The 20,064-nt window shown below is 39.7% G+C and overlaps 1 long non-coding RNA gene across 6 annotated transcripts in view; it reads right to left on the bottom strand.

Annotated features, from left to right (window-relative positions):
- The window catches only part of LOC102173511, a 55,341-nt gene that overhangs the window by 30,065 nt on the left and 5,212 nt on the right, over positions 1-20,064 (bottom strand). For 5 of the 6 annotated variants that reach the window (XR_001919966.1, XR_001919967.1, XR_001919970.1 and 2 more), the window contains exons 2-3: positions 7,559-7,658; positions 3,702-3,757 (exon numbers count right to left, since the gene is read on the bottom strand). This is a non-coding gene — a long non-coding RNA (uncharacterized LOC102173511). Of the gene's footprint in view, positions 1-3,701; positions 3,758-7,558; positions 7,659-8,048; positions 8,282-8,565; positions 8,706-10,029; positions 10,096-20,064 lie in introns of all 6 variants that reach the window. The other variant, XR_001919969.1, reaches the window with a different exon arrangement.

Consider the following 20,064-nt stretch of genomic DNA (forward strand, 5'->3'; position numbering starts at 1 on the left):
GATTTAAGGAACATCTTGCAAAGCAGGAAACTGACTGAAATTTGGCAGAGTTTATAACAATAATTTTGGATTGATAGGCACTGTGAGGCAATAGCCTTTAAGCAAATATTGATGAGTAAAATGCTAGTTTTGTCAAGTAAGCTCCTTCTGCTCGTTCACAGTCTTCTAGGATCAAGTATTTACTGAAGCAAACAGCCAAGTTATTTTTGCCTGTTCTCAGTGTATAAGGACAGGAAAGTATGCCTGGTCCCAGTTTTTTTTAAAAACCAAAGAGAGGAAATTAAATTGGTTTCAGTTCCCTTTATCTGGTTCCTGCAAACTATTTTTGTTGTAAGCAACCATTGGTTGTTAGTAAGTCCTACTATGCTGGTATTATCAAAATATAGTGATAAGGTTTCTTGTTATCCTGTTGCACCTAATGGCTGCAGTTTCTTGTTTGAGCAACTTGTATATGTGTGACAAGACAGTTCCTGAATCTCAGACAGGTCACGTAATTCTTTGCCTGAAGAAAAGTGATGAAAGTCGTCCATCTCCGCCTTTCACCAACACATCCTTATGCACTAAAGGGACTCTGAAGAAACTGCTGAAGGCTACAGACCAAACACTATATGCTTATGACTCCAAAACTGCCCACGATCTTTACCATGTGTGTTCCATTGTTGGACACTCAACAGATATTTTCTTCATTGATTTTCCATGCTACTTACTTAACCAGATTTGCTCTGTGAGCCCAGAAATCTTCTGATCACTATATTAGTTTTCTATTGCTGTTGTAACAAATTGTGTGTGTGTGGTCTGTTGTGTCCGACTCTTTGTGATCCCACAGACCGTAGCCTGTCAGGCTCCTCTGTCCATGGAGTTTTCCAGGCATGAGTACTGGAACCAGTTGCCACATCCTACTTCAGATCTTCCCGACCCAGGGATTGAACCCACATCTCTTGATCTCCTGCACTGGCAGGTGGATTCTTTATCATTGAGCCACCAGGGAAGCCCTGGTAACAAATTACCACAAACTTAATACCTTGAAAAAATACAACTTTACTATTTTATAGTTTGAAGTCTAACATGGGGGCTAAAATGAATGTAACAGAAGGGAAGAATCCATTTCTTTGCCTTTTCCAGTTTCTAGAAGCTGCCTATATTCCTTGGCTTGTGGCCCCTTTACTCCATCTTCAGAGCCATCTCTCTGACTGTTCTTCCATAGTCTTGACTCCCTCTGACCCTCCTTTCCAGCTTCCTTCTTGTCCCCATCCAGATAATCCAGGATAAGCTATTTTAGCAAACTTGATTCTGTCTGCATCTTTGATCCCCTTTTGCCATGTAACTTACCATATTCACAGCCTTCAGATATTAGAAATGGACATCTTTGGGGGAGGGCATTATTCTACAAACCAGAGTCAATAGTAAAGCAGGAATTTTGTTGACATCCAGGCTACCATGTGAGCACTGATGACAAGGTTAAGGAAATCAGAAGTGATCATGAGGTAAGCATTTTGATATTTGGCTAAAGCCAAACTTAAAAATCAGATTTTGGTAGAAAACCAACACTGAGACTGAACTTCAGTACATTCCTAACACCCTTTGACCTAGAAATCCACTTCTAGAAATTTATCCTACAGAATTACACATGTGAAAGTTCTACTAACAAGAGTATTTACTGTCACCACATTTATGAGAGAAAAATTGTAAACAACTTAAATGTCTGTCCACACAGGAATGGCTGACAAAATATACCTATATTCTGGAATCTTTGCAACTTAAAACGAGGTAAACGTATATACCAGGAGGATGTTCATCATCTACTGTACTTCTTATAAAACAGCAAGCTTTGGAACAGTATGCATAATAGGATACCGCTTTACCTTTTATGAGCGTGTGTGTGTGTGCGTGCGCGCGTACACATAGTGTGGGAACATGCAGAGAGAAAAGGCTGGAAGAGTACATACCTATCAGCTATATAAACTTCTGTGTTGTTTGAATTTTCACCATGAGCATGCATCACTTCAGCTTATCCCTTGAACCAGAAATTCTAATTCTAGGAAATTTACTAATGAAAACATCATGGTGGTGAACAGATTTCTCTGCAAGGATAAACACCCCTGTATATGAGAGCGAACAACTGTTAGCACCCAAAATGAAGAGGGGATCGATTAAAGGAGTTGTACATTTATACTACAGAGGAGTATATAGCCAATAAAAATAAAGATAATTTACAAAACAGAAATAGACTCACAGACATAGAAAAAAAACTTATGGTTACCAAAGGGGAAACGTGGGGAGGGATAAATTTGGAGTTTGAGATTAAAATATACACACTACTATATGTAAAACAGATAAACAACAAGGGCCTACTGTATAGCACAGGGGACTATACTCAATATCTTATGTTAACCTATAATAAAAAAGAAACTGAAAAGAATATATATATATATGGCTTCCCAGGTGGTGCAGTGGTAAAAAATCTGCCTGCCAATGCAGGAGGTGCAAGAGATGTGGGTTGTGGGTTCGATCCCTGGGTCAGGAAGATCCCCTGTAGCAGCAAACGGCAATCCACTCCAGTATTCTTGCCTTGAAAACTCCATGGACAGAAGAGCCTGGTGGGCTACAGTTCATGTTGCAAAGAGTTAAGACAAGACTGTGTGTGTGCACATGTATCTATATATATCTGAATCACTTTACTGTACACTTGAAACTAACACATTGTAGATCAATTATATTTAATAAAAATTAAATTACCCACACTCTAAAGACTGACAGATATACTATTAAATAAAAATACTATAAAACATGTATAATGTGTGCCATTTCACTCAAATATATACACAAATAATATTATTATGCAAATATGATCAGTAGCTATCTATGTAGGGTGGAATAGGTGGGTGATTTTTACTTTCTTATGATTTTTTTGGAAGAGAGGAGGATGTCAGAGATAGGGGCTCTAGTTCTACACTTCTCTCAGTGTTGAATTTCCAAGGACAATATATATATTAAGGACCCACAGTTTTGAAGTGTGACTCATTTGAAAAGACCCTGACACTGGGAAAGATTGAGGACAGGAGGAGAAGGGGATGACAGAGGATGAGATGGTTGGGTGGCATCATCAACTCGATGGACATGGATTTGGGTGAACTCCAGGAGTTGGTGATAGACAGGAAGGCCTGGCGTGCTGCGGTTCGTGGGGCTGCAAAGAGTCGGACATGACTGAGCGACTGACCTGATACTGAGCTGAGAAATCCTAGAGTAGACGTTTTGTCCTGGGTTCCCTGGAGCAGCCACTTAGAAAGCCTGTGCAGCACTCAGTAATCCCTGATGGTCCACCAACATGCCCTCTTCTGCTTGGTTCCACTGCCAACATGGTGCTACATCCACTGTGGTACTGCTGCCAACGTGGCACTCCATCTGACATGGAATTCCTTTTACATGCTGTCACCACCAGCACAGCGGCGCATCACCAGACAGCTGCACGACACAGTGGAGCTCTATCCCACACGGCGCTACATCAACATGACATCAGAGCCAATAAGGCAACTGAGCTGCAGAGTAACCGTGGCCTGAGGAGATCTCCCAGGCAGCAGAGCTTAAGTTCAGCTTCGCTGGCCCGCACATCCCAGTGAGGTGCCAGAACAGAGGCAGAATCCAAGTAGTACACACAGGTTAACAAGGAAGGACCATCTACTCCCCAATTCAAGCTTCCTTACCTAGGATCCCAGGAAGGAGGGTCAGAAGAGGAGAATTCTTGAGCAGGGGGCAAAGGCTGTAACACAGAGGCAGAGATTTACACACATTTGATATGTGGTTGTTGAGCTTAAATACACAACATTTCCCTTTGCCATATCTGGTTTTCTCCCTTTGTGTGTGTGGCGGGAATGTCAAAATATTCGAGCTTATCAATAGCAACAGGTCCTTGGATCTGCATTCTACAGATCTGTTGGTTACTCTGGGAGCCTATTACCTTGGCCTTTCTTGAATTTACCCTCAGGAGAGATGTTTTTTGAGTCTTTTCGGCAGGCTTTTGTGGAATACATTTTTTCCATAACCAACTCTCCCTTTTATAACTTAAGCTCTTTGCCCTTTGAAAGTCCTTTTCTTTATTAATCAATTTTCAAGGAATATTTTAGTTTACTCGTTAACAATGATCACTGCTCTTGACATACACTGCATATTTTTATTGTATAACACATATTTTAACCACGTTGAAGAAAATGACTTAACGGAAAAATTCCTCATGTTTCTCCCAACTTAATATGTTAAATTTTTCCAATTCAACTCTGAACTGAAATAATCTGACTCACTCTAATCAGTGTTCTAGTTTCTGCATTTAAGATGCTATTTAAGCTTGGGATTAATATACACACACTACTAAATACAAAATAGATAACCAACAAGGACCTACTGTATAGCACCAGGATCTCTACTTAATATTCTGTATTAAATTATATGGGGAAAGAATCTGAAAAAGAATGAATATATGTATCACTATAACTGAATCACTATGCTGTACACATAAAACACAAATTTGTCAACTATAAAGCAAAACAATTTTTTAGAAAGATGCTATTGTGCAAGTCCATATTGTTTGCCTTCAACATTGCTGTTGACTGCATGGTATCTCATTATGTTGATAAATTAGCGTCTCTTGAGCCATTTCCCAAGCGTAAGAGTTTAGGTAGATTGAGCCTTTAAAAAGTGTTGGGAGTAGTCTCAATAAAGGAACTTAAAATCACAAAGTGATTACAGATCTTCAAACAAAACAGTTCTAAAAAGAAAATCAAATTTTGGCTAACTATTAAAAGAATTAAAAGATCTTTAATGTCAAATAAACATGAAAACCAGTGTGTGTGAGCACTAGACATAAATAATAAAAGCAACAGTACACAAAAATAAACAGTGTATTCATGAAAACCGTGTACAAATTAAGAAGAAAGGTATTATTAATTACTCATTATTAATTACTCATTAAAAAGTCATAGTCCCTCCCTTTTCTGGCCGATGAAGGGACTTCTCCAATTCCTGCTGAATTTGGCAGTGAAGAGGCAATATCGCTTCACCAGTTCCATTGTGACTACGATGTGTGGTCTTGCAAAGTAGGATCTGATACCCCTGAGCGCATGAGAAGGCCTTCCTATGGCTTTGATACATGTTTCCAGGTCCTCATTGCCCATAAATTTTCTAACATTGGTCTGATCTAGGTCTGGATAAGGTCTGATCTAGGTTTGTCCCTTTATAAGAAAAAGGCATACACCTTAACCTTCTCTACTCTTGGAGGGGGTTTCCGATCTCTCTTTGTCTTGGGCTCATTTCTATTAAGAGTAAGGTTAAATTAAGAACAGGGCACTCTGCCCCAAGTTCTGAATTCAGATAAATGATAGAGTGAGGCAGTGGGAATATTGGTAACTTTTATTAAATAATTTTGTCTCTTCTATCCCCTATTGCCCAAGAATGCCTAGCTCTTGTTAGATAATCACTTGTGAGCAGACCAAAAAAAGCATGAGCATAAGTCATAAAAGGAATGAAATACTGCCATTTGCAGCAACGCTGATGGACCTAGAGATTATCATACTAAGTAAGTCAGAAAGAGAAAGACAAATATCATATGATATCACTTATACATGAAAACTAAAATATGATAAATGAACATATTTACAAAACAGACTCACAGACCTAGAAAAAAACTTATGATTACCAAAGGGGATGGAGGAGGGATAAAATGGGAGATTGGGAATGACATACACACAGTACTATAAGGGAAAAGAATCTGAAAAGGAATATATGTGTATATATGCATGTGTGTGTGTGTGTGTGTGTGTGTATATAATTAAATCACTCTTATACACTTGAAATTAACATGATATTGTAAATCAACTATCAATTTAAAAAAAACATAAGAAATTCTATCCTGAATGCCAAAAATATCTTTCTGTATTTATGTAATGTAAGCAGGTATTTAAATGATCATTCCTGAAAGAAAAAAAGCATCAACTATTGACAGTGATTCTTTTAAATATACCTGGAATGTTTTCATTGGACTACTAAGTCTCTTCAGATACACTGGATAAAACTCCCAGATAAAACTTTTAAGTGATTTATTTTAGATTTGTTGTACATTACTTGACTAAGTAGTTAAAATTTTTATCAAATCATATCATGAAATATTTGTTATTATGGTAAATCTTTGTTGTTTTAAAAACTGAAGGGGTTTTTTGGTTTGTTTTTTGGCCTGGGGGGAAAAAAGGAAAGAAATTACATGCTAGTTTAATCAGTTTTTAGTAATAAATACTTTTCTGCTTCATTAAATAGGAAAAGATTTCTTATAATGAAAATAATCGAGTTATTTACTATTTTCATACTTGATTTTTTATTTTTTTAAAAGCTAAATGCCAGAATTTACATCACATCCATATGTACATTCTACCCAAGGAAACCATGCATTGATCATCCTCTTTGCTTTATAAGTGATTTATAATTTTAGCTATATATTACATTGTATTATAAATTAGTTAAGAAACAACATATTTATATATTTAAAATATTGTACCCCTTTACTTATTTGGCTGTGCCAGGTTCTTGGCTGGGGCATGTAGAACATTTGGTGTTCATTGTGGCGTGCAGCATCTTTAGAACTCTTAGTCGTGGCATGTGGGATCTATTCCCCGATCAGGGATGAAACCTGGGTCCCCTGCATTGGCAGCACAGAGTCTTAACCACTGGACCACCAAGAAAGTTCTAAGAAATAGTATATTAATATATTATCCTGTTTTTGATAATTATAGAATGGACAACTTAATTATATTAGATCTTGCATACAGGGTCATCATTGCCATCTTCCTAAATTCCATATATATGTGTTAGTATACTGTATTGGTGTTTTTCTTTCTGGCTTACTTCACTCTGTATGATCGGCTCCTGTTTCATCCATCTCATCAGAACTGATTCAAATGACCCTGTATGCAAGACAGGAAAAAAGACACAGCTGTGTATAACGGACTTTTGGACTCAGAGGGAGAGAGGGTGGGATGATTTGGGAGAATGGCATTCTAACATGTATACTATCATGTAAGAATTGAATCGCCAGTCTATGTCTGACGCAGGATACAGCATGCTTGGGGCTGGTGCATGGGGATGACCCAGAGAGATGTTATGGGGAGGGAGGTGGGAGGGGGGTTCATGTTTGGGAACACATGTAAGAATCAAAGATTTTAAAATTTTAAAAATAAAAAACTAAAAAAAAAAAATAATAATTATATTAGATCTGTATCACTTTAAACTAAACCTGATGGATTTTAAAAATCTTATAAGATTTATTTCCTAGTGGTTACTGTCATGTTCCTTGAAGTAAGTATTAACATTTTTGTTTCATGTAAAAAATAAACTCAGATGTCTTCTGGTAATAAGTAATTCTGATTTAACGGCAAAGAAGAAAGTTGTTAACAACTGGGTTATATAGCTAACATTTTCCATCTCTTAAAGGAACGAAAGTAGCAGTTCCAAGTTTATGAAGAAAACACACTGATGATACGTCCTGTATTTAGGCGCACAGTTCAGAGGCAGTAAGTACCTTCACAATGTTGTGCAACCATCAGCACTGTTCATCTCCAGAACTTCTACTGTCTAGACACAGAGCAGCCAGGTTTTCAGTCTAAGAGCAGGAGAGCTTCCTAAAGGGAAGAAAGCAGATGCCAGAGTAAAGATAAAGGAAATTTTTGTAGTAGTTGACCCGTGATTCTCTGAGGAAGTAAAGGGAGCAAGTGAGTTTAGAGTGTTCAAGGATAGGAGGATGATCCTCCACAATTTTAAAGGAGCACCACTGCTGTGACGAGGTCAAGCATGGAGCATGGTATGGAATTTCAGAAGCTCTATGTCCTGTGATTAGAACCCACGGGCTGCTAGTGAGGTAAGTGCCTAATAAGTCCAGAGGGGAATTTGGGTGATGTACCACAGCACCCTTTGTGCTGTTCAATTCATCAGCTTTATGCAGTAGATCTAAGCAGTTCAGTGCTAACTTCTCAGTTCTCATGAAAATTCCATAAAATCAAGTTTCAACATACATCATTTCTGTTCCTCCTCTGAATAAGTTCATGCTGTTTCTGTCTCCCAGAGATCTATCAGCCACTGGCAGGGTTGGAAGTGTCTCTCATACTTCTTTCCTAAGCAGTGTGGTCTGATGCTAATACTTGGACTTGGGTGGTAGGTGGCCCTGGAGTTGAGGCCAGGTCTGCATTTCTGTGGATCTTTGGCAAAGGTGTCAGTCCTTCTCAGCCTTGACTTGCATGCAGATTCTCTAGAAAATGGGATCGAATATTTGCCTCACTGGACTGTTGGGAAAATAAAGTAAGACAATGACTATACACCATTTCTATTAACCCATTCTAGAGCTTTCATGTAGTTAAGATAATTGTGCCCACTTTGCTTCTTAAGAGTTACATGCTATATCACTTGGCCTCTATTATTGATATCTTTGCATCCTATGAGGAAGGCTGGTTGTCTAAGAGCATCTCCACTGTTAGCCCCAGATTCCAAAGACCAGTCATCACTGTTTTTGCTTGATGCTAGTACCTCTCTCACCTGTGCATTCTTGACTGCTTTGATAAAAGGAGTGTCCTCTGGGCTCTCCCACGAACAAGGTTAAATCAGAGGATGGGTTCAGAAAACAGTCCATGGATTAGACACAAGTAGATTTAGCACAAGAAGGAAATAAACTCCATCTGAGATGGGGAGAATACACAAAACACTTGGTATCAAATTTAATAAAACACTGACAAATTCATGGTCAAAAAGACTTACAGCTATGTTTTCATCTAAGAGTTTTACAGTTTTATTTAGGTGTTTGGTCTATTTTGAGCTAATTGTGTGAGGTAGTAGTTGAAATTCACTTTTTTTGCATTAAAATTTTTTCATTGAAATACACTTGATTTATAATATTGTATTAGTTTCAGATATACTGCAAAGCGATTAAGTTATATATGTATTTTTATAGTCTCTTCCATTTTAGGTTATTACAAGATATTGAGTATAGTTCCCTGTGCTATACAGTAAGTCCTTATTGGTTACCTATTTTACATATAGTACAACAGTTTGTATATTTTAATTTGAAACTCCTAATTTGTCCCTCACCCCTCTCTCTCCTTTGGTAAGCTTGTTTGCTATGTCTATGAGTCTATTGCTGTTTTGTAAATAAGTTTATTTGTATCATGTTTTTCAGATAAAACATATATATGATATTTGTCTTTATCTGGCTTACTTCACTTAGTATAATAACAAATTCATTCTTTTGCATTTGGATATGCAGTTTGTCCCATGATCAACTGTCAGAATTAATGACCTTTCAGCCTTCTTTTTGTGGTCCAATTTCCAAGGTTTTTTTAATTTATTTTTTTGCATAAAAAATTCAGTCAAAGCTGAATTTAGTCACTTTAAGTCTCAACATGATATCACAAATTTCCCACCAATTGTACAAAATGTCCCCTAGGGCCAGTTTTAAATTAGGCTCACACAACAAAATGCACATTTCACTTGAAAGCTTTTGTGCAGGTGTGCCCAAGCCATCAAATCCAATTAAACAAGAGCAAATGCATTAATAGCTGAAGACTTAGTTTTACATCAGGCTGTCTCTAGAGATGTTCCAAGCAAATAAAATAGTGAAATCCCAAGAAACCATTTTTTTTTAGACTAGCCAAGATAAACTGGTACTAAGTAATTTGGAAGAGTGTCAAGTGGGATTCATTACAGCACTGATTCTGAGAAGAGGGTACCAACTGCATTTCCCCTTGAAGGATAACTTGTTCTTTGACCTCTGGCAATGAACCTCAGGGTCTTTGGCTGATGGGACAGGGTGGGCAATAGCTCTAAAGTAGAAAAGAGTGGTATGCGTAGAGAGTAAGGCGTAGAGGGCAGTTAGGCTTACAAAGGCATGCTGGGACAGACAGAGGTGGGGTGGGATAAGACAGCTCAAATGCCTGGCTTTAGAAACATGAAATGTTGTTAAGAAAAATTACTTGGAAAAAAGGCAAGAAGGTAGATGGCACGTACTTTCAGTGCATTACTGGGAACTAACAGGGCTGGTGGTCTCATCCAAGAGTTATTTCATTACCTAGCCTAAGGAAATAAAGCATTGTTATTACTATCAATTATGAGCTTGGAATCTCAAATTATATGCTTGATATTATCCAATAGAAAAAATAACCCCAAAGGGTACAGTTTGAATGCTCTCCTCTTTTATATCAAATCTAATATTTTAATTCTAACATTCCTCTTTTACTCTTAGTCTTCTTTTACAAATCTCTATGAATACCCAATTCTTCAACATGCTCTTATAACCAGCTTTAACTAACTGGCTCCTTTATTAATAAGTTATTACAATAAATCTTTGACACATATTCATTTTGTATGAGTCATGTTTCCAACATTTTAAAAACTTTGACAAAATTCAACCGTGATGACCCAAACTATCCTTTAAGCATTCTTTGAGAAAAAAAGCAGCCCTCACTCCACCAAGGAGCCCAACTATAAGTGATCATTGGATTCCTCATTCTGCATGAATGTGTAAAGGACTAAAAAAGTTTAAAGCTGTGAAAATGTATTCCAAGGGACTAGGAGGCTCATTCCTGATGGCTGTGATACTACAGCACAGTACAAACCCTAGGAAGCCAGGCATGGCAGGTGAGCCAGACGTTCTCACATGATGAGCATGTATTAATATTTAAGACTGATTTCAGGTAGTCTTTTGCCTTAGCTAGCTGTTGCTCCATTGTTGAAAGTCCATGTAAAGACATTCAGATTCTCATCAAAGTGAAAGTTGCTCAGTTGTGTCCAATTCTTAGTGACCCCGTGAACTATACAGTCCAGGGAATTCTCCAGGCCAGAATACTGGGGTAGCTGTTCACCTCTCCAGATCTTCCCAACCCAGGCCTCCTGCATTGCAGGAGACTTCTTTACCATCAGGGAAGCCCTCAGATTCCCATAACCTAGCATATAAAGCTGTCTAACCACTGCTTTGGTTCTTTGTAGCAAAGCAAACCCTTCTTCACATATGATCCATACTTGGCTTTAAGTATAACCCGAAGTTACTAAGAAACTCGCTAATGGGGCTAACGTTCCCTGCCTAGATTGCTCTCATCTGCCCTCTTTTCTGTCAGATGATTATTAATCAGTGCTCAGCTTATGTATCATGTCCTTTCTAAACTCCTCTAGACATAAAGAGTTACTTCCTTTTCCCATAGCACTCTGGTTCCATCTTTACAGTACTTTCAATACAGTACTGTCCCTGAACTGTTTGAAGTGTTTTCCCAGTTACTCTGAGAGCCTCCCAAAGCCAGAGATTAATTTATCTCTGTATCCTCTGTTTCTACCCACAGGTTTTGGCAGATAGAGAGGAGTCAAGAAATTGCTGTTGAAAGAGCACGTTTTTGAAAAAGTTCTCTAGTGCCATCATAACTGATAAACCAAAAAATAAAAACAAAGGATGTCCATAGAGGGAAGAAGAGACTACTAATTTATTACTCCAGGCTTGGGATTAATTTCAACTTCCTTAGGTCCTTGGGTTAGATGAAACAGTAGCAAAGGGCATCATTTGTGTAACTCAATACAAATGAGCCTTTTCAGTAAGATCTGAGCATCAGTTCTCTAGACGCAAACCATTTCTCAATTTTAAAAAAGCATGGAAAATTACTGCATGAGTTTCCTCTCTGAGTTGTGAATGCTGTCTGGTGAGGCAGAAATTAGACTGTATTAGGCTGAGTTGGCAACTGGAAGGAGAAGGCAATGGCAACCCACTCCAGTACTCTTGCCGGGAAGATCTCATGGATGGAGGAGCCTGGTAGGCTGCAGTCCACGGGATCGCTAGGAGTCGGACATGACTGAACAACTTCACTTTCACTTTTCACTTTCATGCATTGGAGAAGGAAATGGCAACCCACTCCAGTATTCTTGCCTGGAGAATCCCAGGGACGGGGGAGCCGGGTGGGTGGCCGTCTATGGAGTCGCACAGAGTCGGACAAGACTGAAGCGACTTAGCAGCAGTAGCAGCAGCAGAAGGGACAAAATGACAAAAAAAAACTATCTCTACCATATGGGGTACTTGGCTATACCAAATTATGTTCAGTTATATGCTAGGGTTAAGTAGTATGAACCAAATGAACAGATGCTCTGCATAGTACAATAGGGTTAAAAGAGTCTGTAAACATTGGACAATCTCTAATCTCAAAAACAGTTCACATTCATTAGAAATGGACGATGGTGTACATTTACAGTTTTTCCCAAAGCTACCTTAACTCTTTGACTGTGGTCAAACTATAAAATGGAGAAATCCAAATAATATGGACATTCTTCAGAATATCACATTGGTCCACTATGTAGATGACATCATATTAATGAACCAAATAAGCAATAAATGGCTAGCACGGAGTCTTCATTATGTACTACAATGACTGGAAGATAAATCTTATGAAGAATTGGGGGCCACCACATCAGTAAAAAATTTTAGTTCAGTAGTCGGGGATGTCACCTCCAAAACAAAAGACAAATTATTGCATCTTGAACCTCCCACCAGCAAGAAGAAAGTAAAATGCATCTTTGCCCATATTGAAAATAGTCAACCTTTTCGACTTTAGCTGTTGTGATAGGTGTGTAGTGACATCTTGTTCCATTTTAAATTTGCATTCCTCAGTGGCTTCCCTGATAGCTCAGCTGGGTAAAGAATACACATACAGTGTGAGACTGCAGCTCGATTCCTGGGTTGGGAAGATCCACTGGAGAAGGGATAGGCTACCCACTCCAGTATTCTTGGGCTTCCCTGGTAGCTCAGCTGGTAAAGAATACACCTGCAATGTGGGAGACCTGGGTTTGATCTCTGGGTTGGGAAGAACCCCTAGAGAAGGGAAAGACTACCCACTCCAGTATTCTGGCCTGGAGAATTCCATGGACTATATAGTACACGGGGTCGCAAAGAGTCAGACACAACTGAGCAACTTTCACTTTCAATGACTAATAACGTTGAGCACTTTTCATGTTCTTCTTTGCCATCTGGATATCTTCTTTGATGAAGTGCCTGTTCAGAACTCTTACTCATTTAAAAAATTGTGCTCTTTTCTTACTGGTGATTTTTGACAATTCTTTGCATATTCTGGATTCAAGTTCTTTATTAGATATATGCATTGCAAAGATTTTTCTCCTAGGTTGTGCTTTGTGTTTTTATTTTCCTAACACTGTCTTTTAAGAAGCAGGAATTTTTAATTCTGGTAAAGTCCATTTTATCAATTTGTAGTTTTATGGACTGAGCTTTTATTGCCTAAGTCAAGGTCACAAAAGGTTTCCCCTGTTTTTCAAAGTTTTATAATGCGAGGTTTGACATTTAGGCCTATGACTCCTCTAGAGTTAATTTTTGTTTCTGGTGTGAGATATGGATCGAGTATATTGTTGTGGCTTGCGGGTTCTACAGCGCATGCTCAGTAGTTGTGGCGCATGGGCTAAGCGCTCTGTGCATGTGGAATCTTCCTGGACCAGCAGCTTAACCCATGTTTGCTGCACTGGCAGGCGGACTCTTAACCACTGGACCGCCAGGGAAGTGCTCTATAATGTTCTGAGTGTATCTCTTACACAGATTTTTTGGGGGGTATTTACTCTAAATATTACATTATACATACATTACTTAACACAGTCTTCTGGTTTTAATACTGTTCATGGGGTTCTCAAGGGAAGAATACTGAAGTGGTTTGCCATTCCCTTCTCCAGTGGACCCCATTCTGTCAGACCTCCCTACCATGACCTGCCCATCTTGGGTTGCCCCGTGGGCATGGCTTAGTTTCATTGAGTTAAACAAGGCTGTGGTCCTAGTGTGATTAGATTGACTAGTTTTCTGTCAGTATGGTTTCAGTGTGTTTGTCCTCTGATGTCCTCTTGCAACACCTACCATCTTACTTGGGTTTCTCCTACCTTGGCCATGGGGTATCTCTTCACGGATGCTCCAGCAAAGCGCAGCCGCTGCTCCTTACCTTGGACGAAGGGTATCTCCTCACTGCCGCCCTTCCTGACCTTCAACGTGGAATAGCTCCTCTAGGCGCTCCTGCGCCCGCCCAGCCACCGCTCCTTGGATGTCTGGGGTTGCTACTCTTGGCCGCCGCCCCTGGCCTTGGACCGCTGCCCATGGAGAGGCAAAATGATAGGATACTGAAAGAGGAACTCCCCAGGTCAGTAGGTGCCCAATATGCTACTGGAGATCAGTGGAGAAATAACTCCAGAAAGAATGAAGGGATGGAGCCAAAGCAAAAACAATACCCAGTTGTGGATGGGACTGGTGATAGAAACAAGGTCCCGTGCTATAAAGAGCTATATTGCATAGGAACCTGGAATGTCAGGTCCATGAATCAAGGCAAATTGGAAGTGGTCAAACAAGAGATGGCAAGACTGAACATTGACATTCTAGCAATCAGCGAACTAAAATGGACTGGAATGGGTGAATTTAACTCAGATGACCATTATATCTACTACTGCGGGCAGGAATCCCTTAGAAGAAATGGAGTAGCCATCATGGTCAACAAAAGATTCCGAAATGCAGTACTTGGATGCAGTCTCAAAAACGACAGAATGATCTCTGTTCGTTTCCAAGGCAAACCATTCAATATCACAGTAATCCAAGTCTATGCCCCAACCAGGAACGCTGAAGAAGCTGAAGGTAAACGGTTCTATGAAGACCTACAAGACCTTTTAAAACTAACACCCCAAAAAGATGTCCTTTTCATTATAGGGGACTGGAATGCAAAGGGAGGAAGTCAAGAAACACCTGGAGTAACAGGCAAATTTGGCCTTGGAATGTGGAATGAAGCAGGGCAAAGACTAATACGAGTTCTGTCAAGAAAATGCACTGGTCATAGCAAACACCCTCTTCCAACAACACAAGAGAAGACTCTACACATGGACATCACCAGATGGTCAACACCGAAATCAGATTGATTATATTCTTTGCAGCCAAAGATGGAGAAGCTCTATACAGTCAACAAAAACAAGACCAGGAGCTGACTGTGGCTCAGATCATGAACTCCTTATTACCAAATTCAGACTTAAATTGAAGAAAGTAGGGAAAACTGCTAGACCATTCAGGTATGACCTAAATCAAATTCCTTATGATTATACAGTGGAAGTGAGAAATAGATTTAAGGGCCTAGGTCTGATAGATAGAGTGCCTGATGAACTATGGAATGAGGTTCATGACATTGTACAGTAGACAGGGATCAAGACCATCCCCATGGAAAAGAAATGCAAAAAAGCAAAATGGCTGTCTGGAGAGGGCTTACAAATAGCTGTGAAAAGAAGAGAGGTGAAAAACAAAGGAGAAAAGGAAAGATATAAGCATCTGAATGCAGAGTTCCAAAGAATAACAAGAAGAGATAAGAAAGCCTTCTTCAGCGATCGACGCAAAGAAATAGAGGAAAACAACAGAATGGGAAAGACTAGAGATCTCTTCAAGAAAATTAGAGATACCAAGGAACATTTCATGCAAAGATGGGATCGATAAAGGACAGAAATGGTAGGGACCTAACAGAAGCAGAAGATATTAAGAAGAGGTGGCAAGAATACACAGAAGAACTGTACAAAAAAGATCTTCATGACCAAGATAATCACAATGGTGTGATCACTCATCTAGAGCCAGACATCCTGGAATGTGAAGTCAAGTAGGCCTTGGAAAGCATCGCTATGAATAAAGCTAGTGGAGATGATGGAATTCCAGTTGAGCTATTTCAAATCCTGAAAGATGATGCTGTGAAAGTGCTGCACTCAATATGCCAGCAAATTTGGAAAACTCAGCAGTGGCCACAGGACTGGAAAAGGTCAGTTTTGATTCCAATCCCAAAGAAAGGCAATGCCAAAGAAAGCTCAAACTACCGCACAATTGCACTCATCTCAGATGCTAGTAAAGCCATGCTCAAAATTCTCCAAGCCAGACTTCAGCAATATGTGAACCGTGAACTTCCTGATGTTCAAGCTGGTTTTAGAAAAGGCAGAGGAACCAGAGATCAAATTGCCAACATCTGCTGGATCATGGAAAAAGCAAGAGAGTTCCAGAAAAACATCTATTTCTGCTTGATTGACTATGCCAAAGCCTTTGACTGTGTGGATCACAATAAACTGTGGAAAATTCTGAAAGAGATGGAATACCAGACTACCTGACCTGCCTCTTGAGAAATCTGTGTGCAGGTCAGGAAGCAACAGTTAGAACTGGACATGGAACAACGGACTGGTTCCAAATAGGAAAAGGAGTGCGTCAAGGCTGTATATTGTCACCCTGATTACTTAACTTACATGCAGAGTACATCATGAGAAACACTGGGCTGGAAGAAACACAAGCTGGAATCAAGATGGCCAGGAGAAATATCAATAACCTCAGATATGCAGATGATACCACCCTTATGGCAGAAAGTGAAGAGGAGCTAAAAAGCCTCTTGATGAAAGTGAGAGTGGAGAGTGAAAAAGCTGGCTTAAAGCTCAACATTCAGAAAACGAAGACTATAGCATCCAGTCCCATCACTTCATGGGAAATAGATGGGGAAACAGTGAAAACAGTGTCAGACTTTTATTTTTTGGGGCTCCAAAATCACTGCAGGTGGTGACTGCAGCCATGAAATTAAAAGATGCTTACTCCTTGGAAGGAAAGTTATCACCAACCTAGACAGCGTATTCAAAAGCAGAGACATTACTTTGCCGACTAAGGTCCGTCTAGTCAAGGCTATGGTTTCTCCTGTGGTCATGTATGGATGTGAGAGTTGGACTGTGAAGAAGGCTGAGTGCTGAAGAATTGATGCTTTTGAACTGTGGTGTTGGAGAAGACTCTTGAGAGTCCCTTGGACTGCAAGGAGATCCAACCAGTCCATTCTGAAGGAGATCAACCCTGGGATTTCTTTGGAAGGAATGATGCTAAAGCTGAAACTCCAATACTTTGGACACGTCATGTGAAGAGTTGACTCATTGGAAAAGACTCTGATGCTGGGAGGGATTGTGGGCAGGAGGAGAAGGGGACGACAGAGGATGAGATGGCTGGATGGCATCACGGACTCGATGGACGTGAGTCTGAGTGAACTCCGGGAGTTGGTGATGGACAGGGAGTGCTGCGATTCATGGGGTCACAAAGAGTCGGACACAACTGAGCGACTGAGCTAAACTGTTTTTAATATTTTACCCGTTCAAATTAAGTATAGAAACCGTAGCTCCCTTTAAGTCCCTGTACCCTCCCCTATTTATAACTGTCTTAGATATTTCTTCTATAGTCACTGCAAACTAAATCAGATATTATATAGAGATTTTTTTTTTGTTTCAACCGTCAAACATAGTTTAGAAACCTTGAGAACAGGAAGTATATTGTATCTAGCAATATTTTGTTCTATCGTGCTTTCCTTTTTCCTGATAGCTTAAACTTCCATCTTTCATTATTTCCTTTATACTTGAAGAACATTCTCCAGGAATTTTTATAGTAAGTTCATTGCTGACAAATTCTTAGCTTTTCTAAGTTTTCTTTCATTCCTGAAGGATAATCTTCCCATCGGTAGAATTTGGAATTGACAGGGTTTTTCTTTTCCCATAGGTTTATTTTATTATTATTGTTATTTAGTTTGGTCGCACCAGGTCTTAGTGTGGCATACAGGATCTTTATTTGCCTATATGGTATCTAGCTACCTGAACAGGGATCGAAGCTGGGCCCCCTGCATTGGGAGTGCCAAGCCTTAGCCACTGGACCACCAGGGAAGTCCCTAACAGTTTTCTTTCAGAAACTGGATAATGTGCTACTTCCTTCTGACCACCATGGTGCTGATGAGAAATCTGCCATCCAAAAAATGTTTCCTGTAGGTGTTATTGCTCTTTCACTGTTTTCAAGATTTTTTTCTTTTTTTAGTTTTCAGAAGTTTAAATTTGATGTACCTGGGTATAGATTTCTTTGGGTCTATTCTGTTTGGATATGTTCAACTTCTTGAATCTGTAGGTTTATCTATTTTGACAAATTTGTAAGTTTTCAGCCATTGTTTCTTTGAGTACTTTTGAGCTTTTCTTTCTTCTCTTTTTTGGGGACTCTGACTCTCTCTGATTTATAGATAGGTTCATTTGTGTCATATTTTAGATTCTACACGTAAGTGACATATGGTATTTGTCTTTATCCTTCTGGTGTCAGCATCTTTCAAAATTGTATTTTGTCATTCAGTTTGTAATTCTCCTGATGAATGATTTTTTTAAAATGGCATCCTGGACCATCAAAGCATTGAGACTCTGGTTCTTTTGTAAACCTTCTATTTTAGAATGACCTCTCTGACACTAGGCCAGATGGAATAGAGTGTCATCTCCTAAGTGCCAGGTGGGGGTGAAATTTCAGGTTTCCCATTTCACCTTCTATGATACCCCAGAGGGGAGTAGTGCCTTGTTCTTGTTGGATGGAAGTGCAGATTTTTGGCTTCCCACTAGGCCTGACAATTGAGAACCGATACAAGGATAAGTGTGCAAAGTAGCTAAGAGCAGAAAGCAATATTGCTTCTTCATTTTTTTGTTAATTCATTTAGAAGCTTTCTTTTCATGGCCTCTATGTGGAGCACAATGGAATCAAGATTGCCAGGAGAAATATCAATAACCTCAGATATGCAGATGATACCACCCTTATGGCAGAAAGCGAAAAGGAGCTAAAATGCCTCTTGATGAAAGTGAAAGAGGAGAGCGAAAAAATTGGCTTAAAGCTCAACATTCAGAAAACGAAGATCATGGCATCTGGTCCCATCACTTCATGGGAAATCGATGGGGAAACAGTGAAAACAGTGTCAGACTTTATTTTTTTGGGCTCCAAAATCACTGCAGATGGTGACTGCAGCCATGAAATTAAAAGATGCTTACTCCTTGGAAGGAAAGTTATCACCAACCTAGATAGCGTATTCAAAAGCAGAGACATTACTTTGCCGACTAAGGTCCGTCTAGTCAAGGCTATGGTTTTTCCTGTGGTCATGTATGGATGTGAGAGTTGGACTGAGAAGAAGGCTGAGTGCTGAAGAATTGATGCTTTTGAACTGTGGTGTTGGAGAAGACTCTTGAGAGTCCCTTGGACTGCAAGGAGATCCAACCAGTCCATTCTGAAGGAGATCAACCCTGGGATTTCTTTGGAAGGACTGATGCTAAAGCTGAAACTCCAGTATTTTGGCCACCTCACACGAAAAGTTGACTCATTGGAAAAGACTCTGATGCTGGGAGGGATTGGGAGCAGGAGGAGAAGGGGACGACAGAGGATGAGATGGCTGGATGGCATCACGGACTCGATGGACGTGAGTCTGAGTGAATTCTGGGAGATGGTGATGGACAGGGAGGCCTGGCGTGCTGCGATTCATGGGGTCGCAAAGAGTCGGACACGACTGAGCGACTGAACTGAACTGATGTGGCCACATGCTCCTGTTTGTTATTAATTTCACCTGTGTCCCTTTGCTGGCTTATTATTCTTTATAACTCGTGAAGGCTAAGTTCTCAAATGCTCAATCCTGAGTACTGTCTTTTTATCTGCTTTTCTTCTTTAGTTGTACATTTTCCCTAGGAAATCTTGTGCAGTCATAAAGCTTTAAATATCACTTGTATACTGAGGACTCCAAAATTTCTATTTTCTTATGAGGAATCCTCTAAATTCCTGATGGGTATTTTGAACTGCTCACTTGATATCTCCATCTGAATGTTTATCAGCACTTCCTGCCTTAATACACTGAAAGCATAATTATTAATTCCAACCTCTTTCTCCCAGTCTCAAGTCTTCACCAGTTATCTAGGTGTAGAGGTAAAAATTTAGGATTCATCTTTGATTTCTTTCTTTCTCTCATACCCCACATACAGAACACTGGTAATCTTAACAAACTCATCTGTATCATTCTGCACCCTTCTCGTTGTTTGGTTATACTTACACAAGCATTTATTAATATGTTAGTATGCACATCTTGGGCTTTCCCTGTGGCTCAGCTGATAAAGATTCTGCCTGCAAAGCGGGAGACCTGGGTTCAATTGCTGGGTTGGGAAGATCCTCTGGAGAAGTGAAAGGCTACCCACTCCAGTATTGTGGCCTGGAGA

Source organism: Capra hircus, chromosome 22, assembly GCF_001704415.2.
Source record: "Capra hircus breed San Clemente chromosome 22, ASM170441v1, whole genome shotgun sequence".
Lineage (NCBI taxonomy): Eukaryota > Metazoa > Chordata > Mammalia > Artiodactyla > Bovidae > Capra > Capra hircus.